Raw genomic sequence first — 19,225 nt, forward strand, 5'->3', positions numbered from 1 at the left:
TTCATTTTTTCATCATTTCATTTATATTCTTATACACTCCAATGCATTCTCTATTTTTAAATATAATTATTATCTGGGATTTTGTTTTTTATGTTTTATAATTTTCTTTCTCATATTGTACTTGTAGTGTTTTCCTAAATAATTCTAAAATGTGCTGGTATTTCCCTGGCTCATTCTCTTAACTTATTGAAATCATCTAACTATGGCTCTTTTGAATTTCTCAGCATGTGGTTCCAGTTTCTCCTACCCTGAGAATCATCTATTGGCATACTCTGTAGATTGGTGACTTATTTGAACACTGTTTTGTTTCTTTGTGCTAACATAAATTTCTGCTTGTTTCCAAAATATGATTAGGTTATATTAATATTCCATTGATGATTACATTTTTGTGAGACCTTATCCACTTAGCACTGGTCTCCTTTCATGTCACCAGCCACTGTTTTTGCCACCCTGCTATCTGGATGGGATGCTGCTTGCTATGTTCCAGATGGCCGTGTGTGTCAAGACTCGGCAACAATGCACCCGTTTCTCTTCTTCCCTTGCTTTCGATTAGCCTTCAACTTAACTGCTATTCAATCCCTTTATCTTTTCCGCTGAAACTCTGGGTTGCAGGGTTATTATCATTAGCTGTTTAATTTGTCTTCTCATATTTTTTTTCTGAGAGGTGGTTTGTATAGTATTTCTACCTTGTTTGCTATCTTGCCAGAAGTCCCTCAAATACCCATTCTTAAAATCATTTTTGGAATTTTTAAGAGGGTGATAAATTTTGATAGCAAAGTACTACCAAAATTATTTATAAGATATTTGATCATAGCTCAAATTCAACACAAGTCAGAGATTAAGAAAAGAAATTTTAAGTGTAGTTTTAGAGGAACATAATAAAATGAAAAAGGGAGACAAAAAGACTATTGTATCAAGTATAAATATCCTATGAAATATAAATAAACAATTTAATTGTGTTCATATTTATTAAGTTGTTAAAACTTCTAAGAAACATAAATTTTGACTGGAGATTCGTGAGATTTCAACTTTATCATCAGTTTTGGAATACACAAACAAATACATCTGTTAAATAAGCTGCTGCAGATACATTATGATTCAAATTTGAGATACATCTGTAATCATCATGCCACCGTCACTTATGACCCAGTGAATCAAACAGTCCAACTCTACAGAGTGAAACATAAGTAAAAGGCCCACACCCCACTGTAGAAATCTTCAATATTTAGGCACAATTAATGGTCCTCTTTCTTGAATGCCTTGATTTCATGTTGCACAAGAGGAATTCACTGAGTGTCCTGAGGCCTTTGCTAATCTCCAAATCTATGTGCACACTATTTCCAATCATCTCATGCAGTTTAGAAACTTTTATCAAGAAAAAGTTCACTCTTAGCAATTCTCTACATTATCTTTATTTAGTAGTTTTATCAGTGAACAGCTGCAGACCCATGTCTCAAAATAATCTAGATCAGAAAGAGCAGAATATTGCCCAAATAATCAACTCTGATTCAATCAATGTATTCTGAACTTGATAAATGTTCCATTTAATATGATGAAGTATAAATTAGTGTCACATTAGATGCTTCCTTCTTTTTCAAATTCTATCAACAAAATATGTTTCAAGCTATTCGGCTGGGCACTGCAGTTTAACTACAGAATTCAAGGAGTGGAAGAGCCAGAGCAAGACGGTGAACAACTCCTCTATCTGTGGTCATCAAACTGAACACAAATTACCAGGCACTCCTTAAACAGCAAAACAAAATCAAATGTCTCTCAATTGTATGCAACGAATTTAAAGATAAAATGCCCCAAATTAGCTTCATTCATAATCTTCCCATAATGTTATCACCAAGGCCTCATGACAGATTGAACTATTTATATATAATGAGGGGAAAACATAAACCCCTCCTTCTTATTTTAAGTGGATGGCTTTAATAACCAGATGTTTATTTTCTCATAGTGGAGGAGGGTTGGAGTCTGAATTTGAAGCACCTTAACTGGAGGAAAGCATTATGTCTCAGAAAGCTGTTACCGTAGATCAGTGGTTCTAACCTTCCTAATGCTGTGACCCTTTCATACAGTTCTTCTTGTTGTGATGACCCCCAACCATAAATTATTTTCATTTCTACTTCATCACTGCAATTTTGCTACAGTTACGAATTGGGTGACCCCTGTGAAAGGGTCGTTTGACCCCCAAAGGGGTCGCAAACCACAAGATGAGAACTGCTGAGGTAGATCCTTTGCGCTTGTTAACCACTGTGTACCTTGGCATTATCCTCTTCTCCTTGGCCGAGGAGGTTGTGAGCGCAGGGACGCCGACCCCAGAGCACAGCGCCCTCTCCTCTCTGGGTTGTAATCAGGTCCATTATATCACAATGGATCTCTTCATATCACAAAGCAAAGAATATCCAGACACAAACCGACACTAATCCTACAGACTGTATCCAAAACCATTAACACAGCTGCCTCTAATCTTGACTCATGAAGACCATAGGATTTATAACATGTTAGATTATTTTGCCAGCTCACGATAGGAAGAATACTTACATAATTTTATAATTACCAATTATATAATGTCACAGTTGTCCAAAAAAAGTGAGAATTTGGTATAGACAAAATCCTCACAACTAGACCAAATGGTAACATAATAAATGCATAAAAGGTTGAAGTTGTCAAGGGTTTTGTCTAATTAGATTCACAATCAATGCTCATGGAACCAGCATTCAAGAGATCAAAAGAGGTATTGCATAAGGCCTCTTTAGACTACTGAGAAGCAAGAATGTTACTTGGAAGACTAAAATGTACCTGACCCAAGCCATGATGTTCACTGCATCATATGCATGTGAAATATGGGCATTAAATAAGATAGACCATAGAATAACTGATGCATTTGAATTGTCTTGCTGAAGAAAAATATTTAGAATCCGTGAACTGCTAAAAGGACAAACTGATCTCTATTGACAAAAATGTAAGGCCAGAATGCTCCAAAAGACAAGGATGGCAGGACTTCATCTTACAAATGTCAGGAGAGACCGGTCCATGGAGAAGAACATCACGTTTGGTGAAGTGGAAGGGAAGCAAAAGCGAATTGAGATGAGATGGATTGATGCAATTGCTCCATCAATGAGCTCAGGCAGAGGAGCAATTGTGAGGATGGCTCCGGACTGTGCAGTGTTCTGACCCATGACACCCAACAACAGCAAGCTGCCCCCTAGTTTCAATGGACACAATCAATGCATAACACTTATGAAAGGCTCCTTGAAGAATCTCATGAAAGCAAGTTTCATAGATAGCAGATAGTTCAAATGGAGAAATCAGACTCAGAGCTATCAGAGATTCTACCCAACAGCAAATTGTATTTATAATAAAATGATGCAGAAATTAGAGGCGATGGAAATAATAGAGATGTACACAAATGACAGCTTATTTCTTCTGATATTTCCCTGCTATAAAAGTATATGTTATGGTACAGACTTAACACAGATTGATCTAGGCCATGGATTATTCTAATTTTACATACATTAGTACATAGATTATGAAGCCTTAGTGACATCATTTAAGCACTCTGAAACTAACTAAAGAGTTGCAGCTTACAAATTATCAGTTTCATAGAAATAGGATCAATCTGCTTCCATAAAAATTGCCAACTAAGACACAATCTACAGTATGTCTACTCTGTTACATCGGTAGCTATGAGTAAGATTTCACTTCGTGGCACCTCACTGCATAAAAATATACATTGCATAGATTACATCACATTTTTAAATCATGTTACATAAAGAAGTAAGTTATATGTTTATTTAGAAAAAAATCTTGTAGGTGTAAGGTACATCTTTTCTAGAAGCACTTCACAGATAAATAATACCCAGGCAGAAAATATTTTAGTACATTGAAAGGAGATTTATAAGAAGGATGTTAATGTTTACCAAAAGACTGGATATTCTCATCTCTCCTTTCTTCCCAGGTTCCTTTTAGAAAAGGTTAAAGTAGATTGTAGTTCTGCCATGAATCATCTTATTCCTACTCCTCCATATATCCCTGCTGGATTTTGCCCCACCACCAGAGAAGCCTCCCTTTCAGATAGAGCATGTGCACTGGACTGAATCCCAGTCAGTGAATAAGCCTACTGAGGAAGGTTCTAAGATTCTCTTGCCAATTTGAGAAAGATGTTGAGGGAAAAAATCACACAGCCTCCTGATCTCTGTGTGACTTCATCTTTCCATAACACTGTTTTGAAGAGGAGAAACATATTTGTATGTGGAGGCACCAACATCTTAAAAGAGTGTGAGGGTCATAAGAGTCTTAGAATAAAACATATTGGTAACACAGTTGAAAGGATTTTTGTCTGCTTTTGCATATCCAAACCCAAAGCCACTACACATGAGTTGATTCTGTTTGATCGTGACTTTCTCAGGATTTCCTAGGCTGGGCATTTTAAGAGGAGTGGGTTGTCTCATCTTTCTCTCACACAGAGTTGGTGAGTTTGAACCGACAACTTGGCTGTTAGCAGCCAACACCAAATCCACAATGTCAACTTGGCTTCTTTTCTTCATTGATTATTTTTCTTTAATTTTCCTAAGTGAGGAAATGGCATAGGATCTCCATCAGCCTTTCTCTTGTTTCCATTGGGAGGAGAATCCGTCTCCGTACCAGCACAAAGTCAACTGTCCAAGTCAGAGGGTAGATGGGCCTAGCCTCCTCCTCCAGTTTTACCATATCCTGGCACCAACCATCCCTCACAAGACTTGGTCCTTCTCTTCTGGGATCCATAACTCAGTGCAATGCCCACATTCACAGACAATCTGTACAATCTGCACAAAATGGCAAGAATTCAGTCCTTTTTTCCATAGTGCCATGCTGGCAGGAACTTCTTTCTGGTTCTGAGCCTCTCAGCCACACAGTCACATGGCTTCTGCCTTGGGCTGACACACCTGCTGCTCTACTTTAGGATATCTCTGCATCTCTTCTACCTGTCTCGTGGTCTCATGCTGTGGCCTCTGGTGCCTGTCCCATTTAAAACAGGGATATAGCTCATGCTCTACTGGCGACTTTTCTTTATTGTCACCGCCTTCCTGCTTCCGAGATGGTTGGTTCTCTTATGCCCAGAGGATTGCTAAAATGGACCAATCCCCTCTATCAGGATTTCACACAACCTATTGACTTGGTGCCATCTAATCATTTGCTGGTATTACTGAGATATAGATAAAAGAGCTATATTTAAGCAATTTCACTTTACACACGAAGTTAAATAGGAAAGTTACAATGGGGACATTTCTTAGAAGTGGTAGTGTCTCAGTGTTTGAATGCCCTCTCCCTGCCACCGAGTCCTTGCTGGCTCAGGGCAACCCTAGGGGACAGGGTGTAACAGTCCCTTTGAGTTTCTGACAGGGTCTGTCAGTATTTACAGGGGTGGCAGGCACTCTATCCTGCACACCAGCAGGAGGTTTGTAACTGGGGACCTTGCAGATCCTGTCCCAATTTGAAACCTCTAAGCCACCAGGGGTCCCCGCAGCATTTGAAGGAGTTCCATATTTGAAGGTCTCTAAGACTTTTTCCAATTGAGGTGGGGCTGTCCTGTAACCTGGGCCTGAGAACTGTGAGGTTAGCTGTTTAAACCCAACTGCCTCTCTGTGGGAGGAGGAGGAGGATTTCACTTCCTGGAAAGACTTACCACCTTGGAAAAGCTTTGTAGTAGGGTTGCTCTGGGTTGGAATCCACTCAATGGCAGTGATTCCGTCAGTATTGAATAGATGAAAATAAGCTAGACAGAAGTTTTACTAAATGCATATCAGCCTTTTATTAAGTGGGTTTAAAAACAAAACATTAACACATTTTTCTTATGTTAGCTGACATGAGTGCTACATCCACATTTATGATGTTATTTCAATAATTCAATAACAATGTCTTTCTTTATAGATTATTTTGACATTCTTCTGTAGTGAATAATAGCAAAAAATAAGAAAATAAAAATACCATTTTGTTGCCTTGAAAAACTACAATAAAAGGCATATTGTATAGTAGCCTTGTTTTTTATACTAATCTAGTAGCAAATTAAAGCACCACTGTTTTTGTATAAAACGTTTGATAGAAACATTTTCTTTTGCATCTGCATTTATATAACAAGATTATCTCTGTAAAATGGTGAAATATACTAACATATTTTAAGAGCAATAATCCTCTTCAATAAGCCTTAATCTTGTAGTATCTTCTTTTCAAGTTTATTCATATTTAGTCATATCTTTTTTTAAAAAACTTAAAGAAATTTAAGCTGAATATAATTAAGAGGACAGCCTATGGAATTAAAGGAGGAATTTATGCTATAGAGAGCAAAAAAGGCAGGACAGTTCTCTTTTGAGGACTTTACATACAAATTTCCTTTAGTGGATAACTTATAGAAATTTTATTCTGTAATGTGTCTACTTCAATTCCCTACATTTTATGTCATCCGCTCTGCCTCAGTAATGATAAATTTTATGTCATAGTTCACTGAGTAAAATTTCCATAAAAATTCATATGATCATTCTTGTCTTGGACCTGTTTCATGGGCTTAGAGGTAGCTATTGAAATACATTCAAAGTTCAAGGTAAGGTATATATTTAATAACAAAGTATAAAGTGGAGGAATGTTTTAAAATTGTGAGTAAATTAAAGAAGCAGTGATATAAAACTATTAAAGGACCTATATTTAAAGTGAGCTAGAGGTGGATTTACCCAGAAAACTAATATTATATTAAAGAAAATGAAAAAAAAAGACCAAAACAAAACAAGTCATCATTTATTGAGAACATTTTCAAACTATGAGCTCACTGACTTTGTCCTCCGGCAGGGACGTGCCGAAGCCCAGCAATCCCCAAAGAAAGAGTAAGTGAGGCCCTAGCTCCACGGTCAGGTAAGTGTCTGCCTATTGTGGCTCCGTGGACTCACCGGGGATATGGGGAAAGACATAAGCACAAAGGGAACCAATTGGATAAACTAGCAAATTATTAGGGGAAGTCTAAAAAAGAAAAAGGAAAATAATAAAACATTTCTCATATCCAGAAAGATTTTGGAAGATATGTCATAAATGGAACGAGGGGACAAAGGAATCAAAGAAGAGTGGCAGGAGAAACGGGACAGTGCATTAAAATCGAGCATCACGACTTTATGAATCGCGGTATCATATAGGGAGGTTAGAATATGAACCTAAGTAAAGTTCTGAGAAGATGCGGGGGTGGGGTGGGCAGGGAATATTGAAAAGGCGCAGATATAGTTATATATACAATCATAGCAGATGTTAAATGTTTGGAAAAATAAAAGCAATTGGCATTAGGTCACTGCCTCCTCTTGATGCCCTTATTCATAACAGGTTAGTGTGTCGCTTGGCATTTTCAGTAGAACTCTGTTGGCATGGTAGTTACACATAAGACTGCTAACCACAAGGTCACGAGTTCTAAACCACCAGCTGTTTAGCAGGAGAAAGACAGGCTTCGTACTCCCAGCAAGAGTCTCCCATTTACAGACTCGGAAACTCATAGTCAGTGTCTGCATCCACCTGAGTGCCGTGAATCTATTTGTGATATTATGAAAGATTTCCAGGCCTTTTGTCCTAGATATTTCTAGGTGAACTTCAATATCCATCTTTCATAATTATATCTGAACCTTGAACCCTATATGCCTCCCCAACTTTAAATAACAGAGATTATTAAATAAAGTAATTGAAAAACACAAGTTGAGGTAAGAGTATGAAGACAATTTTCGGAAAAATAATAGAATTATATAACTTGGAGCTGAAATAAATGTAAATTTTGCACGAAAAGGACTATGCTCCGTGACCACATCATTGTGAGAGGAAGCAGATACTGGCATAAGCCTAATGTGAATTTTTACTCTGCCCGGGACTTAGGTGGTGGTGGGCAAACACTAGAAATGCAATTGAACGAATACATTTAGTTTGACACCAGCCTGTTTATAAGGAATTTTGACTATTACAAGACAATTGAAAAACCCGTCTATTTTATTTACAAGGAGTCAATTACTTTGAACTAGGATTTCTATACCTTGACAGCATATGCATGTAAACTTTGTATATTTTCACATATATGAGAACATCGTGACCTTTTTTGATTATGACTCTAAGATGTCTTTTAAAAAGTCTTTTCAAAAGTCTAGATTTTGAGGCATTTGTTGCTTTGCATCTCTTGAGAGGGATTCTGAATCACACTTGCTTCAGGCACAGAAAAGCACAGGTTTATTTATGACTACCTGCTTCAACCAAGAGAACCTCCAGTGGGAATCCACGTCCCTTGCTTCCGAAATCAAGACCTGTTCCACCATCACTTGGGGACTGATCAACTGTTCTTATTGTTCACCCTGCAGATTGCTTGCAGAATCGGTTTATTTCATGATGTGAAGGAGACTTATCATGTCCTTTTCCTCAGAATCACCATCTGTCGCTCCTTACTCCCAAATGCCGCTGGTTTTTCTGCCAGAAAGAGACACTTCCAGCTTCCGCGGAGGCATTTTCTCTCCATCCAACCCAGTTATTCTCTCTGCACGGCATTTTCTCCAACGCTGTTGGCGTGTTAGACTGTGAGCGTTTGTAGTGTGAAGGCCATGAATGGAGGAATTAATTTGAAAATAGAACACTACTTCTTTTTTGGGGGGAGGGTGAAAGATTGGGAAAAGGAAAAAACAGAAATATTTGGAGGTTAATATGATCTGAGATGATATGGTACGATATCATAAGTGGCAGTAAAGGGTGTACTTTGTGGGAGATGATTTGTTGCTCTATTTCAGTGCAATCTAGAACTTCAGAAAGATGGCTACTTAAGAGAGGACGCCTTTTGTAGGAATGACAGACATTAAAACGCAGGGGTAGTTAAAGCGATCCAGTGAAACTGCAATAGTTCTCTGACATATAGTAGGGTAGAATCCAATAATAAATGGTTTTGATTACAGTGCTGATACTTTAGCATTCATATGGAAACCAATATTAGATTTTCTGAAGATTCATGAATTAAAAACCTTTAATGATCTTAGACCATGTAAAAATAGCAATTAAAAAGGGTCTAATGCCATTTTAGCCACTAAATACACTACCATCTCAATATGTTGTAAATTTTATTGTTCCCAGCAGTTTTCCAGGACCACTTTTTGAGTATCTATTATGAATTTTTTTAAATAGCATGTCCTGACTAAACATTGCTATCTTTGAAAAATCAGAATGCTTGTCAATATGATTTCATTCAAGGCTTTGAACTGTTCATTCTTGTTTGACTCCTTCCTGGAAATTTACATTTCTATCCAAGTTCTACATGTTAACAGACTCTCTGAAATATCAGTTCTTAGGTTTCTTTAAGAATCATCTAAAGACCTTGTTAAAAAGTAGATTCTGATCCAGTATAACTGGAGTGAAAATGCAAATTCTCACCAAGGGTTAAAGTAGAATGATCTGATAGATAGCTTCAATTTTGATAGAAGAAACCTACGATGAGATTATTATCATTTTAAATAAGGACATAAGAAATGTAGCAGTAAACACGCTATACGTGTCTATCACGCCCACTTTACATTCAGTTCCGAAAGAATAGCTTGTTTACTATTGGAAACTGTACTGAAAGAACAACTGTCAAAACTGAGAAAAAGATATGACATACTTTCACAGACTAAATGGAGAGCTCTAAAGTGAGATTTGAGTTGTGCTATTCATGAGAGTCACTATCTATTTTCTATGTTTTTCTGGTAGGCTAAAGTTGGAGTGTCTCTACTAAATAATATCATATTTGATGTGTATGTATATATGTATATATATAAAACAAAATACTTTTCATCCAAGCACATTATTCTTGCCTTTGAACAACAATAAAAACATAATTCTTTTTATACCTCTAGTTTCCACATACATTGAAAGGAAACATTCCATAAATGAGTCACCTTAATGCATTTTCAGCGCAGGGAGCTCCAGGGGCAGTCTGCGTGTGCTTCTACACTATAAAGAGGCCATCACTAAGCATCTCAAAAGATCAACTCAACTGTGTGGAACGTACAATGTGGCAGAAGTGCTTTCTTGTACTGGATAATTATTTCGTTTAAAAAATCAGAATGAATGAACACCATGTACTGGAAAGTCAAAGGGCACAGTAGAATGGGCATGTTGATGTGAAAGACAATCATTAGCTAGCATTAACAGGAAACACACACATATACAGATGCCACAGTAATCCACCATGCAGGAACAAGGACATTAACTTACATCAGAACTTTCTTTGTTTGATTTCGGTGAATAACAAGAAGATTAATTAATAGTTCAGTGTCAATGGTATGCTGGTAAGTGTTTACTAACTGGCTCTTCAGGCGAAAACGCCTATATAAATGAGTCTTCTGAATATTTGTCACTCGCGAGTTTGGAAACTTTCCCATATTTCTTAGACCAGCAAGGTAGACCCTGTATCACCTCTTTACACATGTGTGTGACTAAGACAATACAATATAACTCTTAGTTGCTGTTGTTCCTGTCCTCAACAAGCTCCATATTTCTGAGATAATACATATAGGTCTGTATTTTTAACATTCCTTTTACAAAATTTATTGTCAAACATCTTTATATGGCTATATTAAATTATTTTAATTTTGTTTGATATAGTTATCATATTTAAATTTATCTGAGTCCAAAATATTATTATCCCTAAGTCATCCAAGCCATAAATTATAATTCAGGCACTGAAAATTCACTCTACCAGGTTTTTCTGAGTGTCTGGCTTATATTGGTCATATTGCTGTTTGTTTGTTTGTTGGTTGGTTTAATCTCCACGATGCTGATTTGCTGATCACACAATTACACCAATTGTTATATTGAAATGTCCTCTTGTATTTATTTAGCTACTGTCTTCTAATATTACTTAGTTTCTTTATTAATTTCTATTTCATTAAACTTAAAAGATATCCAAAGACTTATTTTAGCTATAATGTGATGGTGAACATTTACACTTTATATTCTATCATACTAAAGAACATATATTATCTGTTGGACATAAAAGTCAGATGGTTAGAGGCATACTTTTTCCACTGTAGAGATACATTAAAAATATAATGTAGATTGGTTTACTTTGTAGCTATATGTTCCCCTTTTTATTGTTTACCCATATTTTTAAGGAAAATGTGATGATATCACTTTTGAGCTTATAATTACATAATACATCTTCATAATGATTATTTTAAAAACTTATTTTACAATTTACTGACAAACCTCTATTTTTAGATCATTTGATACATTTTATTGACAAACCTCTTTTTTTAGATCATTTCATTGGGGATTCTTAGAGCTCTTATAACAGTCCATACTTCAATTGTATCAAGCATTTTTGTATATATGTTGCCATCATTATTTTGTACACATTTAATTTCTATTTGAGTACTTGATATCAGCTACTTTTTCCCTCCCTCTCCCCGCCCCCAGCCCTGGGACCCCTTGATAAATTATAATTTATTATTAATTTCATATCTTATACCTACCTCTGTCTCCGTTCACCCATGAATCAATTTTCCATCCACCAGTGGGGAGTTGGGGGGGGGGGTGTTATGTGTCGATCATTACAATCAGTTCCCCCTTCCTCCCCACCTTCTCTTTTCCCTCCTGGTATCACTACTCCAATTTCTGTTTCTGGGTGCTTTATCTGACCTTGATTCCTTGTCTGTGATTTCTTATCTGTATCAGTGTATCTTATCAGGTCTAGTCAGTGTAGTTGCTCAGGACTGGGTCATGACAGTGGGTGGTAAGGAAGCCTCATGGAATCAGATAAATAATTGTGAGTTTTATCGGTGCTATACTGTGCCCTGGTTGACTCATCCCTTCCTTGTGACCTTTCTTTGAAAGGATGTCCTATTGTCTATACATGGGTTTGGGGTTTCTGCTCTGACCCCACTTGTTCGCAACCATATGTTTCTGGTTTTGGTTTTGTTAGGGTTTTTTTTGTTTGTTTGTTTGTTTGTTTGTTTGGGGGAGGAGGGCGTGAGGTCCTCGGATACCTGTTAACTGAATCTATCAACACTTCATGATCCCACAGGCTGGTTTGCTTCTTCCATGTGGGGTTGTTGCTTCTCTGCTAGATGGCAGCTTGTTTAACTTCAAGCCTTTAAGACGCCAGATGCTATATCTTTTGTTAACAGGACACCATCAGCTTTCTTCACCGCATTTGCTTATGCACCTTTTTTTTTTCTTCTTCATTGATTGTGTTGGAGGGTGAGCATCACAGAATGCTAGGTTGTTAGAACAAAGGGTTCTTCCATTGAGGGAGGGCTTGCACAGTGGCCCAAAGTCTGTTGATTTCCTCAATGTATTGCCTTATAAATATATGTACATAAGGCAACACCTCTATTTTTATAAATGAATATAGTTACAGATGTACACACTTATGGACAAACCTCTTATAAGAAAATCTATCTCCCTTTATTTAGGTCTAATCGATTATGTTAAAATATTGTTTTGTGGAAGGAAGGAAAAATATGTATATCTTACAATTTGGCCAAATGACTGAATAAAGGTTTCTTTTTATTGCCATTTTATATAGTGACATAAGTGGGCATGTTTGTTTATGTTTTGCTTCTTAGTGCTAAAAGGTTAAAATCTTTATACAAGGTTCTTTTAAAATTTGTTATTTTTAATTTTAATGTGTACTTAAATTATGTTGTCACATTTGTTCCCAAGATATGCAGATAGGGAATAAAACATTTTGTAAGTCAATTTCCTGTTTTGTACAAACTAAGAGGTTAAAATATAGTTTCAAAGTACTTTCATTGACCAATTATTGAAGCCTAATTCTCTCTTTACAGCTAAGAGATGTGTAACATCATGAATAATGAATTGTTGTTGTACATTCTCCTGAAGGTCGTATTGACCAAAATTATTGCCAGAAGAAAATCAAATCAGACCAGGAAGAACTACAGTCAAAATGCTTCTTGATAGAGATCATGGCAAACAGCTGTTTTAAATACATTGGACATGTCATCCTGAGGACCAGTCCTTTGAGAAGGGCACAGCTCTTGGTAAAGTAGAGGATCAGCCAAAAAAAAAAAAAAGAGGGGGAGAGAGAGAGAGAGGGAGAGAGAGAGAGAGAGAGAGAGAGAGAGAGAGAGAGAGAGGATGAGAGATTCATGGAGATGTATGGGCACAGTGGCTGCAATATAGACTCAAACATAACGAATTTGAGAATGACTCAGGACCAAGCAGTATTTCATTTCCCTGGAGAGTTAATTCAAAAGCATTTACCAAGTACAATAACACTGTTCTTTTTATTTATCTATTTATTTATTTATTACTCATTATCCATCTTTCATATATATATAAGGCAAAAGAAAATAATATGGCTCAGTTCAGGAGCACCAAATTTTTAAGGTGGTACCTTTTCTTTTTGACACTTTAAAGAGATCTCTTGCAATAGATTTCCCCAATGAAGTACATCATTTGAATTTTTTACTACCACTTTCATGGATGCTGAGTGTGGATCTAAATAAAATGAATCCTTGAAACATCAAACTGTTTTGTCTGTTTGTTTTTGTCTATCATAAAATTTTATTGGTCTATTTTTGAGGAATTTTTTTCATTTATTTTTGCTGAGGTATAACCTGTATGGTAGGCTGTATTCCTTGAGTCTTACCCATAAATGCTTCAGGATTCCTTCACATTCATCTTGCACGACTGTGTTATACGCATATTACAAATTGATCATGCGATTTTCGCCAATGATGATGTCCCATTCTTCATATAGTCTTTTTCTTGTATTATTTTCACATCTTACAGGTTTAATAAATATGGTGAAATGTGTAGCCCTGACACATACATTTTCTGATTTTAAACTGCAGTATCACCATGTTCTGTTCAAGACTGTCTGTTAGTGTATTTACAGGTTCTACATGAGTACAATTCAGTCTTCTAGAATTCCATTCTGCTCAATGTTATCCACAGAATTTTTTTACACACAGTCAAATTATTTCTCATAGTAAATACACAGAGTCAAATAAATGTACACCAATTCCACTGGGGAAGAAGTATGTCATCAAAAGAGTTGTTCTTGGTCTTAGGGGGCTGGAACAACACTCTCAGGGCCTTCCTTGCCTTGTGGCATGGCTCAAAAGGTGAAAAATGACTACATTTTAAAAAATAAAGTTGGAACATGGAATGTATTAGCTATGAACAGAAAAAATCTAAGTCACCAAAATGGAACTGAAAAAAATTGAAATATATATATCCTATTTTGTTGAAGTGAAGTTATTTGGTATGGCTCTTCTATCCATGTCTTGGCAACTCTCAGCAAGTGTTTGAGCAAACTATGAATAGATGGTTTGTGAATCTCTGACCATCATGAAAGCAGAGTCACCACCAGAGCACTTGCAAGATATTTTTCCAAACAGCAAAGGCTAAAGAGATCACAATATTGAACCACCGAGGAATGCGGTGGAGCCACATGAAAACCCTGGAGCAGAGCAGAAGAGCAGTCCTGGACTGGAACAAGGAAGAGGGCAAGACCCATTTGACTGAAAGATGACAGACACATGGTTGTCAGTAGGTTGAGAAGAAGCAGGAAAATGTATTTTATAACCTGTAAACATAACATTTTGTATCCTTAACATTTTGTAACCTGTAAACATAAACCCCATAATTGTGAGTTCCATCCATGAGTTCAGAGTGGTCACAGCACACAAGTAGTTGGTGTCAGTTAGTTGGGGTCAGAATCAGGTATAGGGGGAGGTGTGTTTGATCTCTGTCTTGTGGCAATTAGCATTGAATGGAATGGAGTTGGATTATCTTTCTATGTTTTGTAGCCAAATTAAGTCAGACGTGGTGCCCACCACTTTTATTCATGTAGTTATTACTGATGTGAAATAGCTGATATTTGTAGTTTAGAATGGAACAAACATATGGTTACATGGAAATCTTGAAGATGATTTATCTATCATTATCATATTAAATAAAGGAAACACTCAGTCATTTGAAGAGCTATCTTGAAACACAATACTCTCTGAAAGAAGATAACCCAAGTACTTAAAGGAAGACTGGTTAATTTGACTATTGTTCAAATTTACTCAATAGTACTAAAGCCAGTGATAAAATAATTGAAGAAATCTATCAATATTTCAAGTCTGTACTTGATGCATTGATAATTGTTGATAAGTGGAATGTGAATGTTGGACACTAAACAAAGGATTCAGAGTTGTAAATTACTGTTTTCTTTGTAGAAAATAAACTAGAGATCAAATGATGAATTTTACAGGAGTCATGACTTATTCATGGTAATATACCTATTTTACTTTAACAACTAAATCAGTGACTAATCACATGAATCTTTCCAGAAGGCATATATAAAAATAAAATTGACTATATTTACAAAGAGATACAACATTGAAAAATTCCATGGAAAAATATTAAGTGATGTGGTAAGCATGAAACATAATACAGAACAAATGCAGAGTAACGGTGCCAAAAGAAATAGTCGATGTTCAACAATTTCAATAGGTAGCACATAATTGAGAAGCAATTGTACTTAAGGAAGTAGACTAAGCTGCACTGAAAGCATTAGCCAAAAACAAAATTCCAGGAATTTAGGGAATACCAGGTGAAATTTTTCAACAAGGTGATGAAGTACTGGAAGTACTCTCTTGACTATGCCAAGAAAGTTGGAAGAAGTTTATATTTGTACCCAGTCCAAAGATAGGGAACTCAAGAGAATAATAAAATTATGGAACATCATCATTAATATTGCATGCAACTAAAATTTTGCTGAATATCTATTTCAGCACCTGATTTAAAAAAAAAAATGTTGGCAGGGAACTGCCAGAAATTCAGGCTGGATGCAGAAGACTTGGACCAAGGAATGCCATTCCTGATGGAGCCTGCATGAAAGCAGAGAATACCCGGGAAAAACTTTTACTTGTGTGTTATTGACTATGCAAAGACATTTGATGGTGTGAATCACAATACACTATCAATATCCTTTAGACAACTGGGAATCCCAGAGCAATTCCTTGTGTTCCAGTGGATCCTGTATATGATCAAGTGGTTGCCATTCTATATGAACAGAAAACACTGTATAACTTAACATCAAGAAAGGTGTGTGGTGCAGATTTATCTGCTCACAAACTTATTCCATCAGCTTACTGAGAAAAATAATGAAGGAAGCAGAATTATATGATGAAGAAAACAGTATAAAGATTGTATAAAGGCTTATTTAAAATCTACATTATGCAGATAACACAATCTCACTTGAGCTTGAAGCACTTTCTGATGAAGATTAAGTATTGAAGCTCTCAGTATGGATTACAACTCAATACAAGGAAAAACTAAAATACTCAAACTGGACCAAGAGCTAAAGTTATGACAAATGGAGAAAAAAATGAAGACTTGCTACTTGGATTCATAATCAATGCTCATGGAAGCAGCAGTCAATAGATCAATTAATGCATTGTATTGGGATAATCTGCTGTGCAGGATCACTTTAAAGTATTCACTTAAATCTTATTCCAGTACAAGAATGGTCTGTTCTAACAATATGACATTGTAGGATGCTTGCTTTCCCCACATGATCGCTGAAGACAAAATGGGTACATAAGCAAATGTGGTGAAGAAAGTTGATGGTGCCCAGCTATCAAAGAACAAAAATTTATATCAATGTGATGAGGGTGTGTGGAGATCCAAAGCCCATCTGTAGGCAACTGGACATCCCTTTACAGAAGGGTCAAAGGAGGAGACAAACCAGTCAGAGTTTAGTGTAGCAACAATGAAACATACAACATTCCTCTAGCTCTTTAATGCTTCCTCCCCACCTCCCTATCATGATCCCAAATCTACCTTACAAATCTGGATAGACCATAGCATATACACTGGTTCAGATAAGAACTGGAAACACAGGAAATCCAGGACAGAGAAACCCTTGAGGACCAATAAGGAGGGTAGTGTTACCAGGAGTGTAAGGGTAAGGTGCTGGAGGAAGGGGGAACCAATCTCAATTATCTATGTATAACCTTCTCCCTGTGGGGTGGACAACAGAGAAGTTGGTGAAAGGAGGCATCAGGCAGTGCAAGACATGACGAAATAATAATAATTTATAAATTGTCAAGAGTTCATAAGGGAGGGAAGGTGGGAGAGGGAGGGGGGAAATGAGGAGCTGATACCAAGGGTTTAAGTAGAAAGAAAATATTTTGCAATGATGATAGTAATACATGAACAAATGTGCTTGACACAATGGGTGTATATATGGATTGTGGTAAGAGTTCTATGAGCCACCAATTAAAAAATTATTTTAAAAGAGTATAGCGTCTGGGGTCTTAAATGCTTGAAATTGAGTAAGTGGCCATCTAACATGGTAGCAACAAAGCCCACAAAGAAGAACCACATCAGCCTTTGTGATCATGAGGTGTCAAGAGGAATAAGTGCTCAGAGGAAAAGGTTAAAATATAAGCAACCGAATCTATATGAAAGAGTTTGGATGTAATGGAGACTCCAAACCCACCTGCAAGATAATTGGACAGTCCCTCACAAAGGGATAATCCATCCAGGGTCCAGTATAGCACTGCTGAAACACAGAACTAGTCTCTAGTTCTTTAACATTCCTTCCCCCTACTATTATACTTTAGTTCTACCTCATTAACCTTGTTAGACTTGCATATGGTCATTGGTAAAATTAAGATCATTGAGTGCACGAAAGCCAATGTAAGTAACCCCCTAACAGTTTCCTGAAGGTATGGGAAGAGAGGGGGGAGTTGGGGAGCTGATAACACTGATGACCATATAACCCCTCTCAAGGGGAGTGAACAACTGAGTTGTAGGTGAATTCATATATAAAAAGGTGTAAAATATGGCAAGATATAAAGTAATAATAAGGATTTTTGAGGGAGGGAGAGGAGAGAGGGAAGAGGATATCAACAATGTCAAGAAGAAAGAGAATGATTTGAAACTGATTGTGGTAACAAGTGTACAATACTGCTTGAGGTGCCTGAACTATGGAATGTTATGATGTCTGTAAGAACTCCCCATAAAATGATTTTTTTTAAGCATCAAAAGGCAAAGATGTTACTTTTGAGGAGTAAGATGCTCCTCACCCAAGCCATGATATCTTTAACTGCCTCATCTACATGTGAAAGTTGCACATTGAGTAAGGAATATCAAACAAGGATTGATGCATTTTAATTATGGTGTTGGTGATGGAAAATACCATGGACCAGCAAAAGAAAAAAAATGGATCGTGGAAGAAGTAAAGTCAGTGTGTTCTTTAGAGACAAGGATCAGGAGACTTCAACTTACATGATTTTGAAATGTTGTCCAGAGGGATTAGTTCATGGAGGAGGACATCGTGTTTGGCAAAGCAGAGGGGAAATAAAAAATAGGAAGGCTGGCACCAAGATGGATTCAGCAATGGACTCTAGTAGAGGCTTCATTGTGGAGAAGAAGCAGAACTGGGGTGTGTTTTACTCGATTGTGCATAGGTTTGCTGTGGGTGGCAACCAACTCAATGGCCCCTAACAATAACAATCTGGCTTCAAATATTTCACCAATTTGGTAAAGAAAGGATAGCATATTGATTAAATTGAATAAATGGAGAAGTGAACTGTTTGAAATTCATCAGTATTCATACAAAACAGCAACATTAAATTTTAGAAGATGAGAAAAAGGAGCTATTTAGAAGCAGATGAGGTTTTCAGTCTACTATATCTCTATGAAGACTTGTCAGGGTTATGTAACTATTCAATTGATGATGTGGAAATGGATGATGAGATAATATCCAACAATTATATGAAATTGCAAGTATGTAAAGGCTAACTGCTACCTTTTCAAGACCTTCGCTTGAGTTTTATTATCATTGCATCAATATTTCATTACCAATTTAAAATATTACTGGTATACACATTGATGGTGGGTCTTAGAATCAATAACTCTTCTACTCATTTTTAAAGAAATGCTTATAGTACACCCCTTATCTTTTTAATCAGTAATAATTTTCAGTGTATTCTGTTTCTTATTTGTTAGTCGTACAGAAATGCCCACTTAAATCCAAAACTTAGCCAACTGAGTTCCCACAAATTAAGCTACTCCGTGTGTACTTAGTGCAATTACACTCCAAAGGATTGTCAGAGCAATGACATTTTTAAAGCAGCTTTCTAGTCTGATCTTCCATCGTTTAGTAGCAGCATATAACTTAACAACTGTGCTTCTGAGAGATGGCTACAGATTTGTCTCACCACCCTACAATGCCACTGCT

The sequence above is a fragment of the Tenrec ecaudatus genome, chromosome 11 (assembly GCF_050624435.1).
Source record: "Tenrec ecaudatus isolate mTenEca1 chromosome 11, mTenEca1.hap1, whole genome shotgun sequence".
NCBI lineage: Eukaryota > Metazoa > Chordata > Mammalia > Afrosoricida > Tenrecidae > Tenrec > Tenrec ecaudatus.